The sequence below is a fragment of the Myotis myotis genome, unplaced genomic scaffold, assembly GCF_014108235.1.
Source record: "Myotis myotis isolate mMyoMyo1 unplaced genomic scaffold, mMyoMyo1.p scaffold_m19_p_11, whole genome shotgun sequence".
Taxonomy (NCBI): domain Eukaryota; kingdom Metazoa; phylum Chordata; class Mammalia; order Chiroptera; family Vespertilionidae; genus Myotis; species Myotis myotis.
In genome coordinates this window covers 17,133,900-17,149,659 of record NW_023416315.1, presented here as the reverse complement: position 1 = coordinate 17,149,659, position 15,760 = coordinate 17,133,900, and the positions used below count along the sequence as shown (strand labels likewise).

The following is a 15,760-nucleotide window of genomic DNA, read 5'->3' as shown; positions in this document are numbered from 1 at the left end:
ACGGCCTTGCCTCAGGCCAGCTTTCCAGTCATTCTAGGTCAGAGCACCACCTCCATTCCCTGTTTCTACTGCTGGATATTTGAATCCCCTACCACTTTACCTTTGACTCTCGATATTCCATATATTTGCCCTTTTTCGTGTTTCTCAAACTCATTCTGTACTTTGCCTTTGCTTTCACTGTTCCCCTGCCTGGATCATCCCATCCCCTGATGTTCACTTGTTGGCTGTCTGCTCAAAGCTCATCTCCTCAGAAATACCTTCCCTGACTATCCATTTAAATAAATACTTGCCTGTCCCAGCTCTCTTTACCTTCTATCATGTGATCCTGTTTTACTCCCAGTTCTTATCATTTCTTTAAATTGTCCTTTAAAAATAAATAGATATTTATTTGTTTCTGAGTTTATTGTTTATCTTTCCCACTAAAATCCTGAAATCTTATATTTTTATTTACTATTACATATTTTTTTTCTGTAAATGACTAGATGATAGCTTATTTGTCTGGATTTAGCCAAAGTGTGTGCCAAGTGCTAAAGATACGAAGATGAATAAAATAGAAATGATTTTATCAAGACATTTATAATAATAATAGTTGTAGAGAAAGCCTTTTAAAATCTCAAATCAATGTTCTGTCTGAGGATAATAAAAGGTTGAAATTGATACTTCAACTCTGATTTATCTTGCAATAAGAGAGAGGTGAATGTCTCTCTTCAGTAAGCACTAATGTCTCCTTATGTTTGTAGAGCATGGATGATTTGGGTGATCAAAGTCAGGTCTGGACAATACCTGTAATTCCCTAACCTGTTTGCTATGCATAAACACCTGGAGGACTTTATACATCTAACAGGTTCTGGGATCTCCTGAGATCCAGACTCAGTATGTCAGGGGTGGGGCCTAGACATTTAGTATTTTGAGAGCACTTCCCCAGTCCACTGGGCTTACCATGCAGGCTTGGGATCCACCAAACTCTGCTGCTGGGCTCAGAAAAAAACTTCTGTGTTTTGTGCTGGCAATTAATTTTAGGAAAATAACATAGATTTGCCTACCTTGAATCTCAAAAGCAGGAGTACTTTTTTAAACCAAACTAAATCTTAAAATTGAAGTTTGGTTCTTTTAAAAATCATTTATTCAGACACTGACTTAGTGTTCATTTATAAATCCTTCCTACCAAAGAGCACACAGTGCTTTACAAACATTAGCCACAGGAGAAATACGAACCTTGACAAAAACACTGTCAGTGAGATAAAATGTTTTTCGTAGATGAAAAAGTGTAATTCTGCCTTTCAGATTGTATTTCAAATAATATTTCTTGCCCTAGTGACATATGAATCTGTTTGATGCTTTGTTGGTTATGTGTATTTTATATGCACTTTGATATTCTTTTACACTCCAACAGTTAAACAGTCTCTTTTCCATATCTGCCCTTTCATCTTTACCTTTAAATGAGAAACCACACTTTATTTCCATTACTTTACCTTGTACCCCCAGGGGTTCTTAATTTGTTCACTCTTGATTGTCTCCAACTTTTCTGAGGTGGCTTCCCTGAATTTCAGTTAGACTGTTTTTTGTTTTTTCTTTTTTCTTTTTCCTGTTTTCCCTCACAATCTGCTATAACACTGTAAGTGTTCTGGACTTCAGATACCTGAAGCCTTGGACAAGGATCTAACAAAGGAGTTTGTGAGTCGGTCTTTTCATGGCTGGTGGGAGGTGCTGTCACAGGGGCTGCTGATGGCCTGCAAGGTGGGAGGGGCAGGTGAAGCAGGGTGCACCCGAGCAGGCCTGAGGTGGATTCTGTGACTCCCTTTATCCTGTTGCCTCTCAGGGTGCACCCTGGGAATATTCTGTGCCTCCTTGAGATGAGGGCTTGTGTCTGTGGGAGAGGTCCCTGTCCTGGTAGATGGATGGACCGTCCTAACTGAACTTTTCCAGAGAAGGACCATGTTGTCTTCTTAGGTAAGGAGCCTCCCATCACAGGACAGAGCTGCCCGGCCTTTAGTGCTTCATCCTTATCTGAGGAAATGACCAACCAGTACAATATTCTTTTCAAACAAGAGCAGGCCCATGATAATGCCATTTGGTTAATGGCCTGGGGGACAAACAAGAAAGAAAACTCTGAGACAGTAGTCACAGGGTCCCTGAATGACCTGGTAATGGTCTAGAAATGGCGTGATGAGAGGCTGAGCATGCTGTGGAGTCTGGAGGGACATCCTTGGGCTCATGGTGTCTGTGGGCATGAGCCACCCCCTGACCAATGGCTGCATCCAGTTCTTGCGATGCTCACATTCCTTTCTGGGACTTGGAGAAGGGCAAACAGATAAAGTCTATAGATGCAGGATGGGTGGATGCCTGGACTTTGGCCTTTTCACCTGATTCCCAGTATCTGGTACAGGAACGCCTGTGGGGAAAGGGAGCATTTTTGGTGTAGAAAGTGGGAAAAAGGAATATTCTTTGGGCATGAGTGGAAAATTCATTCTAAGTATTACATATAGTCCTGATGGGAAGTATCTGCCCAGTGAGGGCTATAGACAAAAGCATCAATATTTTTGATATTGCAACTGGGAATTTACCCTGAATTCTCACTCTTCATCAGTGCTTCAGATGATGGCTACATCAAGATCTATGATGTACAACCTGCCAACTTAGCTGGCACTCAGAGTGACCACACATCCTGGGGCTGAATGTGGCGTTCTATCCTCACTTTGTTTCCAGTCCATCTGACAAAAGTGTAAACGTCTGGGATGCTGGAAGGAGGACCTGCAGTCATACTATCAACCACCAGGATCAGGTTCGCGGAGTAAAATACAATGGGAATGGATGAAAAATTGTGTCTGTTGGAGATGATCAGGAAATTCACATCTATGATTGTCCAATTTAAATGTTGAGGTCTTCCAGGCTAATGCTGCTGAGGGAATGTACAGATTGAGCATAACATTCCTTGTCTTTCTAGTTTAAAAGAAATACAGCATTTATTATAGGAGAAACTTAAATTTTGTAGATACAACACAAATCTTTTCATGTTTTATTGGAAATGCTGTTCATAGTTTAACATGGTGTTCTTTTTTCAGCATAGGTTTTTTAATTTTATTTTATTGTTTAAAGTATTACAGATAGTAGTACATATGTCTCCTTTTTTCCCCATTGACCTTCCCCCACAATGTTCTTAAGGCAATAAAGAAATAATATTTTTTTTAAAGGAGTCTGTTTTATACATCTAAGGTCCCCTCCACTTCTAACAATTTTTATGTACAAATCCATGAGAAGCCGCACCTAGACTTGTCTCCCTTTGTTCTCATTTTTTAAAAACATTATCCCTATAAAATTTACCTACCCTATGTTACACTCTCCTGAAGTCCAGAATGCAGTTTAGGCTGCCTTTTAGAATAATTTCAGAAAATAGCTTTATCTGAAGATTAGTAGTTGACTTCTGGGGGATATTTCTATTGTACACCCACAGCCACACTATACTTATTACCAAAGACTCAATTTTAATGATAGAAATTAATTTACATCACCCTCTGTGTTCTTAGGGTCTCAGAATATTTACTATGAATTGAATAAAATAAAGAATACGCATAGTTCATAATAAAATTTAGCAGAAAATAACTCACTAATATATTTTTATTGCAAGTGCCTAATTTAGCTAGATAAAGCTCTGTGATTAAACGTGCCATATGTTGGATTATTCCCTTTTTTTTGATATAATTAGGCATTAAATTTTTGTAAAGCACTTTTTTGAAAATCCCACAACAAAGAATTGATGAGCTGCAAGGGAACAAGAAAAAAGTTACATGGGATTCTAAAAATGCATAGCATCAAAAAATAACAGGGATGACCAATTCCTGCAAATATGTAAGGTGGTATATAGCCATCTTTGTCCGCTGCAACATAATTATAATTTACTAGAGGCACGGTGCACAAAACTTTGTGCACTCATGGAGGGTCCCTTAGCCCGGCCTATTCCCTCTTGCAGTCTGGGACTACTCGGAGGATGTCCACCTGCTGTCTCAGGCCCGCTCCCTGGCGGATTGGGCCCAAGCTTGCAGTCAAACATCCCTCTGGCAGCCCGGCAGCCCTCGGGGGATGTCCACTTGCCAGCAGGGAGCAGGCCTAAGCTGCAGTCGGACATCCTTAGTGCTGCTGAGGAGGCAGGAGAGGCTCCCATCACCACTGCTGTGCTGGCAGCCTTCAGCCTGGCTTGTGGCTGAGCAGAGCTCCCCCTGTGGGAGCGCACTGACCACCAGGGGAAAGCTCCTGCATTGAGCATCTGCCCCCTGGTGGTCAGTGTGTGTCATAGTGACCAGTCATTCCCAGTCATTCTGCTGTTAGGGTCAATTTGCATATTACCCTTTTATTATATAGAAGAATAGAGGCCTGGTTCACGGTGGGGGCCAAATGGTTTGCCCTGAAGGGTGTCCTGGATCAGGGTGGGGGTCCCGCTAGGGTGCCTGGCCAGCCTGGGTGAGGGGCTGATTGCTGTTTGCAGGTTGGTCAAGCCCCCTTCATCCCCACTGGGTGCCTGGCCAGCCTGGGTGAGGGGCTGAGGGCCATTTTCAGGCTGCCCACACCCCCTTCAGGCTGAAGGTCCCCACTGGGTGCCTGGCAAGCCTGGGTGAGGGGCTGATGGCTGTTTTCAGACTGACCAAGCACCCGGGCGACTGAAGCTCCCAGCCTTTCCTTTTTTTGTTTTTATTCGCTCCAGCTCCATGGCCATGGCGACTGGAAGCAGGTATCTGGGGTTTATTTACCTTCTATAATTGAAACTTTGTTGCCTTGAGAGGAGGCAGCAGCTGGCCGGGAAGCTTGGCTTCTTCCATCATTGGGGCAACCAAGCCTTCTGCTTGCTTCTGCTCCGTGGCTACCGGCCGTCATCTTGGTTGGGTTAATTTGCATATAGTCACTCTGATTGGCTGGTGAGCGTGGCTTAAGGCATAGTGAAGGTATGGTCAATTTGCATGTTTGTCTATTATTAGGTAAGATTATTTCAACATGTGAAACTGCTGTGTTTGTGTGTGTGTGTTTAATCTGCCTGATAATTTCAGAGGGGGGAAAAAGGCTATGAACCCAGTTTAAATAAATATAATTCAATAAGTACAAAACCTGGAGTTTAATTGGAGTAATCTCAATGCCCTTAACTAGTGCACTTATTTTAAAATGCTCTATTAGTCATATTTTAAAAGAAAAAAAATCACCATTTTTTGACTTTTTAAAACATTTAATTGCATTTATTGGGGCAACATTGGTTAATAAGATTCTATAGGTTTCAAATGTACATTCTATAACACATCATCTGTATTGTGTATTCACTATCCAAAGTCAATTCTCTTTCCATCATCATTTATCTCCTCTTTATGCTCTTCTAACCCCGCCCCCCTCCACTTTCCCTCTGGTAATTTCCATACTGTAATCTGTGTCTGAGTTTGTATTTTTGTTTTTATGTTTGTTTGTTTTTGGCTTAATCCTTTTAACTTTTTCACCCATCCTCCCAACCCTCCTCCTCTCTGACAGCTGCTAGTCTGTTTTCTGTATCTCTGAGTCTGTTTCTATTTTGCTTATTTGTTTATTTTCTTCATTTGATTTCACATATAAGTGGAATCATATGGTATTTTTCTTTCTCTGACTGGCTTATTTCACTTAGCATGATACTTTCCAGGTCCATCCATGCTGTCACAAAAGATGATTTCCTTCTTTTTTTAAACCTGAGTAGTATTCCATTGTGTAAATATGCCACAGCTTTTGTATTTACTTATCTATTGATAGAACTTGCGCTGCTTTGGAACCTTGCCTACTGTAAATGATGCTGCAGTGAACATGGGGGTGCATATATTCTTTCAAATTAGTGTTTTGAGTTTCTTCCCAGAAGTGGAATAGCTTGGTCATAAGGCAGTTTCGTTTCTAATTTTTTTAGGAACTCCATACTGCTTTCCACAGTGGCTGTACCAATCTGCATTCCTACCAACTGTGCACAAGGGTTCCTTTTTCTCCACATCCTCACCAATACTGTTGTTTGTTCATCTATTTATGATAGCCATCTGACAGGTGTGAGATGATATCTCATTGTGGTTTTAATTTTGCATTTCTCTGATCATTAGTGATGTTGAGCATATTTTCATATGACTGTTGGCCATCTGTATGTCCTCTTTAGAGAAGTGTCTGTTCAGGTCCTTTACCCATTTTTTTTAATTGGGTTGTTTTTTCTTGGTGTTGAGTTGTATGAGTTCTTTAAAAATGTTGGAAATTAACCCCTTATCGGATGTATCATCGGTGAATATGTTTTCCATTCAGTGGTTTGTCTTTCATTTTGTTGATGGTTTCCTAAAGAATAATTCACAATTTAATACAAAACCTGAACTTTCACGTGCAATTACCTAGAAGATATTAGTTGTTGTTGATTCTGTAGTCTTCTTATAAAAACAGGAGACTGCTTATCCTGCAAATTTCTTTCAATCTTGACATCTTGAATAGTTAAATTTGTTAAAAAGAATGGAAAAGTGAATTATGGTTTTCTGACATGAAATATCATTTAAAAATTTTTGAAAGTGATATTATTAAACGTTTATTCCACATTCAACAGTATGAGAATATTAACATGCAGAGAATTACTAGTTTTAGAACATGTTATTTATGTAACTAATTATATTGATAAAGTTCTCTTTTATATAGAGACAAGTGAGTCATTCAGTAAATATAAATCTCTGCCAAGTGTTTCTAAATTTTAGGTTTACTTTAGAAATAAATGTCTCATAAAATGTTTTTTAATTCATCATTATCAGAAGAGAATCGACAATACATTTGTGGGAGGTGGGGTATATCAGTCAAAAGTCTGACCCTAGCGAATACAAAGGCACAGGATAAGAGGCAGGAAACCAAAAATGTTCAAATCATAATATGTATCTTTCAAAATAAGAAAGTTTTAGTGCAAGACATGAGCCCCTGGGAATAGCAAGAGACTAACAAGCCTGGAAAGGGAAAGTGTTGATTGTCCTAGTAATTCAAGCTTTATCTTCTTCGACATTTGCCTAAGGCTGATTCTATTCTTGTTCTTCCAAATAACAACTGAGTCTAGTTTTGTGTATCTTAATTTAAAGCTCACAAAATGAGCCTTTTTAAGCAAGCTCAAAAGAACTTGCCTGGCCATAGTGTCTCAGTGGTTGAGCATTGACCTATGAACCAGGAGGTCACAGTTCAATTCCCAGTCAGGACACGTGCAGGCTTGATCCCCAGGGTGTAGCATGCAGGACGCAGCCAATCAATGACTCTCATCATTGATGTTTCCATCTCTCTCTCTCCTTCTCCCTTCTTCTCTGAAATCAATAAAAAAAATACATTAAAAAAGAACAGTATTTGGATTGTACGGTGTGAATAGAGTTTTAGTGTAACTTTTGATTTCTTCCAAAATAAAAAGGTACATCAGTCACTCTCTTCAGTGTCAACTCCTAACAAAATTAGTGACATAAAAATAAGGGGATAGTAACTGAGTTTACTAGTCCTTGAAAGTCCATCTTTCTCCCATGCCCCAAACCAAAATTGCTGAATTGGAGAGAAACGCCCTCTGGGCAGCAAGACTGTGTATGAGCATGGTTTGGAATGCATGCCATTCTATTAGTGCCCTGTGACCAAATTCTTTAGTGGAGAAATGAATTCTCCTACTTCACTAGCATCAGCCTTCACTAGTGAAAACAAATATGTCAGACATTATGTATTTCTGATTTCCTAAAAATAAATGCAGAAATTAAAATCCCTGGAGACTTTAGTTCTGGAGTGGTGCAGATTCAGAAGCCAGATGCTCTGTGGGCTCTTTGAAATAGACAAATGAGCATCAGGCTTAGTTTTTCTGAGGACTGATAGTGCATCCAGTACATGTTCTATTGGCTTTTTTTTTTCCAATCTGGATTTTCACAGCAGGACTAGATTAGGTCTTCCTGTGTGCTCTCCCTAATTCATTGCTCTTTCTGCAGATGTTTGCCTAGAATACATTTTGTTTAGTTGTAGGTGGTTTCCTTTTTAACAGCTCAACGATGATATTATAATATTTCCCTGTTGAGATCAAATCAACAAACTATTATTGTAGGAATTCACCTAGTCTATAGAACATCATGCATTTCCTAGTATCCCCTGGGAACCAGGGTAATGAATGGGCTGTGAAGTATGTGGGGGATTTTTTAAAAAATCTATCTGTTTGAAAGAAATATGAAACAGAAGACAAGAGCATATATATTTCTAGGTATATTTCCAACAGAAAAATAAAGTATGAAGACAAATATGCTTTTTGGAACAAGCCGTGTTAAGAATGAGCATATCTATTTTCTAGGAAGTAGTAGATCCGTTCTTGTACCTAAAGCATGTTAAATAATGACTTCTAAGTCCAGGCCAGCTCCTCTATTTCTGTGAAGAACCACATGGACTCTTAGAATAACATTCCCAAACCTAGCAGGAAAGTCAGAAATTTCATTTCCACAGAAACCAACAATGAAACAATAACTTTAATATGAGTGCCGAGCCACAATTATAGCAGCAGCACTTTCCCTGTCTGAGAGAAAGGGTCACAGTGAGTATTCACAGAAACAAATAGAATGGATAAGTGGAGGGGGCAAGGGTCAGGCGTATCAACAAAGAAATATTCTACAGGAATTTGAAAAGGCAAAATTTGAATGTGTTGACTTTCATATTTATAATTAAAACTGTTTGAACTCTGAGGGGATTTGTTTGAATTTGTAATCATCAGTTTCTATAAAATGGGAGTAATAATACTTGCTACCTGCTTCTTAGGTAATTAATGTTCACATTGAGTGCTTACTATGTGACAGGCATAATGTGCCTTATATGAATTTACTCAATTCTCACTCTAGGTACTTATTTTGTAGATAATATGCAATAGTTATACGGTGCTTGACGCTGTTCTGAGTACTTGGTCTACGTTTATAAACATGTCTTTTCTTGAAACAGCCATGAGATAGAGACAGCCATTGTCCTACTGCAAATGAGGAAACTGAAGCAAAAAGCAAATGGATAATGCATGTTTGCTAAACTGAAAAATATTATATATAAGTAGTATACAATTTTATCATCCCTACAGATTAATTAGCTACTTTCTATATGTGTAATCATATTACTCCTTTCTTCCTATTGCAATTTGGAAGGTAGATTTTTAACTAAAATGGTATTTATTATATGACTTAACAGTTTTTATAAAAGAAATAGTTTACTCTCTCTTTTAATGTTACACTCTACGCATGACAGTAATATTGAAATTTGAGGGCATCTTTAAGTTATCAGATAATGATCATATAATTATGTCTTAACTATTGTTTAAAACTTCTCACAAATTATCAGAATTAATTCTAGTCTGTGCTGAAAAGCAGAAGCTCATCTTGGTTCTATATCTATATCTTGAATACTTAACTAGGAGTGGTTCACTGGTTTCTGTTTTTAGCCAATAGTCCTTCAGTGTTGTAGGATTGGAAGTTCAATGTTAACCATCTATACTGCCATTGTGATAGTGTAGTCAGAGTTCTTACATTGTACTCATTATTGTTGAGTAATATTTCCAAAGCAAATGGAGCATGATCATCTAAAGTTGGGCAAATAGGTGCACATTCAGAACTATGGAAATGTAATTTAATCAAGACAATTTTTAGGACATGTCTTTATCTTAGTAAATGTTGCAAACAAGTATTTGTATACTTTGATAACTTCACATCGCTGAATATTGGAAAAGGAAATTAGCAGATTATCCCTAACTATATTCTTAGAGCCAGATTTAAGAGGTATGATATCATCTGTCTGCTTTATGCATCCAACTTACTATTTTGCACAAGTTAAAGCCAAAATTACTAGAAGCATTGTGTAAACTTTCGTTGGCTGCTTTTATGTTGAGAGTGAGAACTGTATGTATTGATTATACCCAATTTACCATGATCATTTGTCTAGATTATCATAGAGGAAGGAAATTTGAAAAAAATTGTTTTAGCAATCATTTATTTTCGCTACTTGTTCACTTATCAGAACAAAACTTCAAAAGCCTTTTATAAAGGGAGTAGGCATGGTGTCACCTGAGATGTGTGAAGCATGGCATGTGGAAATGAAGCTCATAGTAGTGTCAGCAAAAGTGTCACTTGTCAAATGCAAGAAGGGCAGGCACTGTGGCTGACATGGTACCTGTTTATTGTATGGAAAACTTTCCAACCTTTGTGCTGGCGGATCAGAGACCATGACTGAGATGATCAAGACATTTTCAAGTTGGGAACAACTTAAAGGATGCTGGATAGGAGGTAAAACTGAAGAGCTAGAACTGCCATGATTAATGGTAGAGTGTCAGGGTAAGTAAAATAAGAACTCCAGATCTTTAGACTTGCTTTATATTTATGTTCTGGTAAGTGCCTATACTTTTAAGACTAAACTCACATGTTGACATCATTATTAGCCTGGTGCATGAAAATTCATGCGCTGGAGGGGGGTCCCTCAGCCCAGCCTGCCCCCTCTCACAGTCCAGGAGCCCTCGGGTGGGAGGCGACCTGGCGATCAGGGGAAGGTGACGCCCCAACTACCTCTGCTGCTGCCACTGCCGGCAGCACAGGCCTTGGCTGACCCTGGTTACCTGAGCCTCAGGCGGCCCTGAGCGGCTGGGCAGCCAACATCCAAGGCTTACTTGAACCTTGGGCCAGCCCTGGGTGGCTAGGCAGCCACCATCTGAGGCTTGCCTGTGCCTCAGGCCAGCCCTGGGCTGCTGGAGGGCTGAAGGGGCTGGGGAACTCCTGAGGCCTTGCCACATGCATGCCACCCTGGCGGGGCTACGGGGACTGGGCACCGCCATCTCGTTGCCGTGGGCACGGCCATCTTTGAGGGTGGGGCAGGTAATTAGCATATTCCGTCCTTATTGGCTGTGGGCGCCACCAACTTTGAGGGTGGGGAAGTCATTAGCATATTCCCTCCTTATTGGCTGTGGGTGCTGCCATCTTTGCGATGGTGTGAGGGTCAATTAGCATATTCCCTCTTTATTAGATAAGATTGTTATTATTACACACATACAAATATACACTCACACATATGCACATTCACAAGAAATATTCTCCTTTTTCAGGCCTTCAGCACACCTGTCTTTGCGTGCTCTTCCCAGATAGGTATCTCATGACCCAGGCATGCAGCCTCAAGGATGTAGCTTCAGTTAAGAAGCATTCTTCCTATTAAAAAACTCCAAAGATAGAATTTGTCTCTCAATCAGCTTCAATAATGGAAATTTATTTTTAATATGAGCCAAACTCATATATTAGAAAAGAAAAGTAAGTTTTGATAATACACACTTTAATTATGAGAGATTGCAAGATACCAGTGTATAAATATAAACATCAGCAATCACAAAATTCACTTAACAGAACAGATAAATGAAGTAGGGAATAAAAGAAGAAAATGTTGCGAAAGTTGCCACATGAAAGCTTATTTCTAGTTAATCTTCAACAGTGTCAGTACTGACTGTAATTAAAGTTAAGATGTATATGCTCACTTTAGGAATCATGACTCTGAGAAAATTTTTATTTCATTTTGTAGCTTTTGTGCCCAACCAACATGTGTGTGGTAAAGAGCCAGGAGAGTATTGACCCTGCCATCAAGATAACATAGGTGAAATAAGAAAGACTAATAATATCCAACTGCATAGAAGTACTGTATTATGCATTACATATGAGGCTTTGTATAAGTATTGAGAATATAGTTATCCTGCAAAACTGGAATTCTTTATTTTTATTTTATTTTATTTATTTATTTATTTATTTATTTATAATCCTCAGCTGAGGATATTTCTTGCATTGATTTTTAGAGAGAGTGGAAGAGAAGGAAAGACAGAGAGAAATATTGATGTGAGAAAAACACATTGGTTGCCTCCTGCACGCCCCCAACCCCCACACCAGGGTCTGGGCAGAGGAGAAACCTGCAACCGAGGTACGTGCCCTTGTCTGGAATCGAACCTGGGACCCGTTAGTCCCCAGTCTGACACTTTATCCACTGGGCCAAGCTGTCTAGGGCCAAAGCTGGAATTTTTTAGATAATGGAACTTCAGCTTCAAAGGAGATGTTAAGAATTTATGTGAATATTGGCATCCCTTTCATATCTGAGAAACAAAAACATGAACAAAGCCACAGAAAAGTCAATCTTGGGATGGTCAGTAGTGGGGTAGCAAAAAGCTGGCAATTCTGGAGTTGAAATTTCATTTTGGATATTAGTGAAAGCAATATTATTTGGGCATCTGCCTCAATTATTGAGTTAAATACGGTACATTAAAATGATTGGCTCTTGAGCAAACAAATAAATGATAAACATAGGCCTAAAGGAACATTAAAATAAAAATGGTGTGCATCATTATTTGGGGAAGTAATGAGAGAAATTACTATTATAGAATATAACAGGGTAAGAAATTAATTTGGCCATGAAGGAGATGTTTTATTAATTCATGACCAAGGTGCTGGAGATTTCGACCAGTTGAAATGGCAAACAGGGTATAGACATTTGAAAGGAAAAACTGGAGGGACTTGGTAACTTTTTGCAGAGTCAAATACATGAAAATCCATTAAGACAAGAGTCATACTTCTTGTTTTCTATATTACTAGTATCCAACACATTATCTGGAACGTGGGAATTATTTGATTAATATTATACCTGATGAAGATAATACAAGACAGGAAAATGAAAGAGTTGAAATAAGGATCCAAGTTTTTGAGAGACTGTCATAGAAACTGGGAATTTGAGAAGAAAGGAAAATTATAATTATAGGGACTTAGGGTTTGTGTTGTTGATGAACTAATCTTGGCTGTTCATTTCTACTAGATGCTTTTTATTGGAAAACCTAGAAACATTCAGAAACTGATTAAAGCACTGGGAAATTAATTTAATATTGATTCTATAACTAAATCTAAGAACTTCATATACTTAATAATGTCATCGCCAACAATTAAAATAGAGGTTATTTACATTGAATAAAATATCTTAGAATAATCTCATAATTTTTATGTGATTAAACAAACCATGCCATTTCTTTGATCTTTAGGGACAAGCATGGCAGGAGAACAATATACAAAATAGATCAAATATTTAGAGTAGCTTGAGCCCTGGCTGGTTTGGCTCAGTGGATAGAGCATCAGCCTGTGGAATGAAGGGTCCCAGGTTTGATTCTGGTCAAGGACACATGCCCAGGTTGCGGGCTCTATCCCCAGTAGGGGGCATGCAGGAGGCAGCCATTCAATGATTCTCTCTCATCATTGATGTTTCTATCTCTCTCCCTCCCTCTCCCTTCCTGCGTGAAATCAATAAAAATGTATACTATATAAAAAAAGAATAACTGGAAAATACATCCTAGAATTTTAAAATAATATTCTATAATATTGATTATGGCTCATAATCTGAAGTTCAAATTGGAGACCCTGAGTGAAGTCATGAAAAGTTGTGCTGTTTTGACTTTTTAATGCTCAAATCATTAATCATGAGGTCAGAATTACCCTGTTTTTCACTACTGTTCTCATATTTTAAGACTTTGGGTGAGTTTTTATATTCTAGTTCTATTTTTTAAAATATATTTTATTGATTTTTTACAGAAAGGAAGGGAGAGGGATAGAGAGTTAGAAACATCGATGAGAGAGAAACATCGATCAGCTGCCTCCTGCACACTTCCTACTGGGTATGTGCCTGCAACCAAGGTACATGCCCTTGACTGGAATCGAACCTTGGACCCTTGAGTCCGCAGGCCAATGCTCTATCCACTGAGAAAAACCGATTAGGGCAATTCTAGTTCTATTTTTAAGCACTATACACACTAAGAATACATAAACAGTATACAATTATAATTAGCATGGTCTCAGAGGAAAAAATATTTCAAGTTCTATTAATAGAACAGAGATAAACATATTCTTCTGAGGAGCTTATGGATTTTAAAGATTATAGTTCCCTTTTTGTAGAAATAAAAAAATAGATATGCAGAAGTTAAATGACTTGCAAAAATTATCTAGCAAGTCAGTGACAAAACAAGAAATCAGCCTCCAATGTTTAGAATCCTACATGCAACACAAAATCTCCTGGATCACACCATTTCTCCACAATGGCATTACAAATTTTTTTTTGAATTGTTGTAAGCCAGCACATGTGATTGGCTTTCATTGTCAGAAATAAAAAACCTAGGACAAGCCAAATGACCATAAAAGACCTTCTAAAATCTTCTAAAAATAGCCTCGAAGGCTATAGATGATGCTAAGTGTATTCCAGGAGAATTAAAGCTAATGTCTGTGTTTGCCTTTGTAAGTCTGCTTGCTTCCATGCAGCAGAGTATCAGAGGGGCCTTTAAACCAACCAAGCCCTGCTTCGAGTTCATACCCATTACTAAAATTCAAGAATCATTCTCATCTTCCCCTCCTTTGCATGAACTTTCTGATAGTGCTGTAAATAAGAATCATGCTCACCAGAACTGCAGGCTCTTGTAATAATTGAAATTAAACATTAGGTTACACGTAGGCTGTTTGGTCCATTTGCTTAAACTGTTATTACTATGGAAATAGCCATTACATCCTGGTAATAATGTGACTGTTGCCTATGGATCTAGAATTATAATAAAGAACTAAACATGTATCTTCATCTACTCACCAGATTTCCTCCTTGTATTCTGATAGCCTTCCTTCGGCACAGATAACACTCCTGAGACCAAACAGTCCTCCCACTTGTTTCATAGCCCCTACAGCATAGCAGAGATTCAGCAGGGCAATTGCTAAGGAAGTCATCTTTCGGAGATTCCATCCTCATGAGGATTGTGTCCCGGGCCCTTGTGTGACAGTATATATTCTGTATGCAGCTTTAACCTCTCTGAGTCTGTTTTCTAATCTGTAAAACAGAGAGAATGATATCACCTGTGTGGAGTTTTTTAGGAGAACTATAGGAAAAAATGTATGCAAACTCTTTGCCTAGTACATAGTGCTTAACAAGTGGTAAATGGTGGAGATTGAAATCCCAACTATAAGAATAACTCTTTCAAGGAACGAGAAACAGTGGGAACTCAGGTAAGGAATGTGTATCAGTTTTCTAGGGCTGCCATAACAATTCCCAAATAATGAGTGGCTGAAACAGTGGAAATTTATTTTCTCACAGTTCTGAGGTTGGACATCCAAGATTATTAAGACATTGGTAGCCATAGTTTCTCTCGATGCCTCTCCTTGGCTTGCAGATGACAGTCTTCTCAGTGTGTCCTCACATGGCTTTTTTTGGTGTACACATATCCCTGGTGTCTCTTTCTCTTCTTATATGAACACCAATCATAATGGGTCATGGCTCTACTCTTTTGACCTCATTTAACATTAATTACCTCTAAATGCAGTCACATTAGAGTTAGGGTGTTGATATATGATATTGACGTGGAGGGAGGGTGTCATAATTCAGTCCATAACAAGATGTCATGGTTAAAATAATTTTTTTGTAAAAGTGGAATAGAGGGCTTTGAAATAAGTATACTTTGCTTTCCTATAATACTCTTGCATTCATACTTCAGGCATTTTGTACAAAAAAAAATTTGTCTCAACTTTACCTTGAAATAGAATTACCTTGAAATAGATTTGGGGTTAGGACATTGGAATGTTCAGTTGCATTGAATGGAAAGGAAATATAATCCGAAGGAAGAGGGTCTCAAATATTGAGTACAAGAGTCAACTGGGTAGCTTATTTAAATGGCAGAGTGTTGGGTACCATCCAGAAAATCTGATTTATTGAGTCTGGGTTAGTTTCTTGTTGCTACTGTAAAAAA

General features: G+C 38.6%; 1 protein-coding gene and 1 pseudogene across 1 annotated transcript in view; both read left to right on the top strand.

The window, feature by feature from the left end:
* Positions 1-15,760, top strand: part of MAGI2 (membrane associated guanylate kinase, WW and PDZ domain containing 2) — a 1,152,561-nt gene that overhangs the window by 225,331 nt on the left and 911,470 nt on the right. The window lies entirely within an intron of this gene.
* Positions 1,546-3,660, top strand: LOC118666046 (annotated as a pseudogene).